Genomic DNA, 4,569 nt, shown 5'->3' with positions numbered 1-4,569 from the left:
CATGTCAGCAGAGAATTAGTCTGCATGTCATAGCAGAGAATGAGGCTTCACGTCAGCCACCACTGCAACAGTCCATTGGCATATATTTAGGCCCAGCACACACACAGGCAGAGGAGAGAGGTCCCGTAACAGAGAATCTGTCTTCATGTCAGCAGAGAATTAGTCTGCATGTCATAGCAGAGAATGAGGCTTCACGTCAGCCACCACTGCAACAGTCCATTGGCATATATTTAGGCCCAGCACACACACAGGCAGAGGAGAGAGGTCCCGTAACAGACAATCTGGCTTCATGTCAGCAGAGAATCAGTCTGCATGTCATAGCAGAGAATCAGGCTTCACGTCAGCCACCACTGCAACAGTCCATTGGCATATATTTAGGCCCAGCACCCAGGCAGAGGAGGAGAGGTCCCGTAACAGAGAATCTGTCTTCATGTCAGCAGAGAATTAGTCTGCATGTCATAGCAGAGAATGAGGCTTCACGTCAGCCACCACTGCAACAGTCCATTGGCATATATTTAGGCCCAGCACCCAGGCAGAGGAGGGAGGTCCCGTAACAGAGAATCTGTCTTCATGTCAGCAGAGAATTAGTCTGCATGTCATAGCAGAGAATGAGGCTTCACGTCAGCCACCACTGCAACAGTCCATTGGCATATATTTAGGCCCAGCACACACACAGGCAGAGGAGAGAGGTCCCGTAACAGAGGATCTGGCTTCATGTCAGCAGAGAATCAGTCTGCATGTCATAGCAGAGAATCAGGCTTCACGTCAGCCACCACTGCAACAGTCCATTGTCATAAATTTAGGCCCAGCACCCAGGCAGAGGAGAGAGGTCCCGTAACAGAGAATCTGGCTTCATGTCAGCAGAGAATCAGTCTTCATATCATAGCAGAGAATCAGGCTTCACGTCACCCACCACTGTAAGAGTCAATTTTCATAAATTTAGGCCCAGAACCCAGGCAGAGGAGAAAGGTCCCGTAACAGACAATCTGGCTTCATGTCAGCAGAGAATCAGTCTTCATATCATAGCAGAGAATCAGGCTTCACGTCACCCACCACTGTAACAGTCCATTTTCATAAATTTAGGCCCAGAACCCAGGCAGAGGAGAGAGGTCCCGTAACAGACAATCTGGCTTCATGTCAGCAGAGAATCAGTCTTCATGTCATAGCAGAGAATCAGGCTTCACGTCAGCCACCACTGCAACAGTCCATTGGCATATATTTAGGCCCAGCACACAGGCAGAGGAGAGAGGTCCCGTAACAGACAATCTGGCTTCATGTCAGCAGAGAATCAGTCTGCATGTCATAGCAGAGAATCAGGCTTCACGTCACCCACCACTGTAACAGTCCATTGTCATAAATTTAGGCCCAGCACCCAGGCAGAGGAGAGAGGTCCCGTAACAGACAATCTGGCTTCATGTCAGCAGAGAATCAGTCTGCATGTCATAGCAGAGAATCAGGCTTCACGTCACCCACCACTGCAACAGTCCATTGGCATATATTTAGGCCTAGCACACAGGCAGAGGAGAGAGGTCCCGTAACAGACAATCTGGCTTCATGTACAGCAGAGAATCAGTCTGCATGTCATAGCAGAGAATGCAGGCTTCACGTCAGCCACCACTGCAACAGTCCATTGGCATATATTTAGGCCTAGCACACAGGCAGAGGAGAGAGGTCCCGTAACAGAGAATCTGGCTTCATGTCAGCAGAGAATCAGTCTGCATGTCATAGCAGAGAATCAGGCTTCACGTCACCCACCACTGCAACAGTCCATTGTCATAATTTAGGCCCAGCACCCAGGCAGAGGAGAGAGGTCCCGTAACAGACAATCTGGCTTCATGTCAGCAGAGAATCAGTCTGCATGTCATAGCAGAGAATGAGGCTTCACGTCACCCACCACTGCAACAGTCCATTGGCATATATTTAGGCCTAGCACACAGGCAGAGCAGAGAGGTCCCGTAACAGACAATCTGGCTTCATGTCAGCAGAGAATCAGTCTGCATGTCATAGCAGAGAATCAGGCTTCACGTCAGCCACCACTGCAACAGTCCATTGGCATATATTTAGGCCTAGCACACAGGCAGAGGAGAGAGGTCCCGTAACAGACAATCTGGCTTCATGTCAGCAGAGAATCAGTCTGCATGTCATAGCAGAGAATCAGGCTTCACGTCAGCCACCACTGCAACAGTCCATTGTCATAAATTTAGGCCCAGCACCCAGGCAGAGGAGAGAGGTCCCGTAACAGACAATCTGGCTTCATGTCAGCAGAGAATTAGTCTGCATGTCATAGCAGAGAATCAGGCTTCATGTCAGCCACCACTGCAACAGTCCATTGGCATATATTTAGGCCTAGCACACAGGCAGAGGAGAGGTTCATTCAACTTTGGGTAGCATCGCAATATAATGGTAAAATGAAAATAAAAATAGGATTGAATGAGGAAGTGCCCTGGAGTCCAATAATATATGGTTATGGGGAGGTAGTTAATGTCTAATCTGGACAAGGGACGGACAGGTCCTGTGGGATCCATGCCTGGTTCATTTTTATGAACGTCAGCTTGTCCACATTGGCTGTAGACAGGCGGCTGCGTTTGTCTGTAATGACGCCCCCTGCCGTGCTGAATACACGTTCAGACAAAACGCTGGCTGCCGGGCAGGCCAGCACCTCCAAGGCATAAAAGGCTAGCTCTGGCCACGTGGACAATTTAGAGACCCAGAAGTTGAATGGGGCCGAACCATCAGTCAGTACGTGGAGGGGTGTGCACACGTACTGTTCCACCATGTTAGTGAAATGTTGCCTCCTGCTAACACGTTGCGTATCAGGTGGTGGTGCAGTTAGCTGTGGCGTGTTGACAAAAGTTTTCCACATCTCTGCCATGCTAACCCTGCCCTCAGAGGAGCTGGCCGTGACACAGCTGCCTTGGCGACCTCTTGCTCCTCCTCTGCCTTGGCCTTGGGCTTCCACTTGTTCCCCTGTGACATTTGGGAATGCTCTCAGTAGCGCGTCTACCAACGTGCGCTTGTACTCGCGCATCTTCCTATCACGCTCCAGTGCAGGAAGTAAGGTGGGCACATTGTCTTTGTAGCGTGGATCCAGCAGGGTGGCAACCCAGTAGTCCGCACAGGTTAAAATGTGGGCAACTCTGCTGTCGTTGCGCAGGCACTGCAGCATGTAGTCGCTCATGTGTGCCAGGCTGCCCAGGGGTAAGGACAAGCTGTCCTCTGTGGGAGGCGTATCGTCATCGTCCTGCCTTTCCCCCCAGCCACGCACCAGTGATGGACCCGAGCTGCGTTGGGTGCCACCCCGCTGTGACCATGCTTCATCCTCATCCTCCTCCACCTCCTCCTCATCCTCGTCCTCCTCGTCCTCCAGTAGTGGGCCCTGGCTGGCCACATTTGTACCTGGCCTCTGCTGTTGCCAAAAACCTCCCTCTGAGTCACTTCGAAGAGACTGGCCTGAAAGTGCTAAAAATGACCCCTCTTCCTCCTCCTCCTCCTCCTCCTGGGCCACCTCCTCTTCCATCATCGCCCTAAGTGTTTTCTCAAGGAGACATAGAAGTGGTATTGTAACGCTGATAACGGTGTCATCGCCACTGGCCATGTTGGTGGAGTACTCGAAACAGCGCAACAGGGCACACAGGTCTCGCATGGAGGCCCAGTCATTGGTGGTGAAGTGGTGCTGTTCTGTAGTGCGACTGACCCGTGCGTGCTGCAGCTGAAACTCCACTATGGCCTGCTGCTGCTCGCACAGTCTGTCCAGCATGTGCAAGGTGGAGTTCCACCTGGTGGGCACGTCGCATATGAGGCGGTGAGCGGGAAGGCCGAAGTTACGCTGTAGCGCAGACAGGCGAGCAGCAGCAGGATGTGAACGCCGGAAGCGCGAACAGACGGCCCGCACTTTATGCAGCAGCTCTGACATGTCGGGGTAGTTGTGAATGAACTTCTGCACCACCAAATTCAGCACATGCGCCAAGCAAGGGATGTGCGTCAAATTGGCTAGTCCCAGAGCTGCAACGAGATTTCGCCCATTATCACACACCACCAGGCCGGGCTTGAGGCTCACCGGCAGCAACCACTCGTCGGTCTGTTGTTCTATACCCCGCCACAACTCCTGTGCGGTGTGGGGCCTGTCCCCCAAACATATGAGTTTCAGAATGGCCTGCTGACGTTTACCCCGGGCTGTGCTGAAGTTGGTGGTGAAGGTGTGTGGCTGACTGGATGAGCAGGTGGAAGAAGAGGAGGAGGAAGCCGAGAAGGAGGAGGTGGCAACAGGAGGCAAAGAATGTTGCCCTGCGATCCTTGGCGGCGGAAGGACGTGCGCCAAACAGCTCTCCGCCTGGGGCCCAGCTGCCACTACATTTACCCAGTGTGCAGTTAGGGAGATATAGCGTCCCTGGCCGTGCTTACTGGTCCACGTATCTGTGGTTAGGTGGACCTTGCTACAGATGGCGTTGCGCAGTGCACACTTGATTTTATCGGATACTTGGTTGTGCAGGGAAGGCACGGCTCTCTTGGAGAAGTAGTGCCGGCTGGGAACAACATACTGTGGGACAGCAAGCGACATGAGCTGTTTGA

Source organism: Bufo gargarizans, chromosome 9 (genome assembly GCF_014858855.1).
Source record: "Bufo gargarizans isolate SCDJY-AF-19 chromosome 9, ASM1485885v1, whole genome shotgun sequence".
NCBI classification, from domain to species: Eukaryota; Metazoa; Chordata; class Amphibia; order Anura; family Bufonidae; genus Bufo; species Bufo gargarizans.
The sequence above is the reverse complement of the archived record's forward strand: the minus strand, read 5'-3'. Positions refer to the sequence as shown.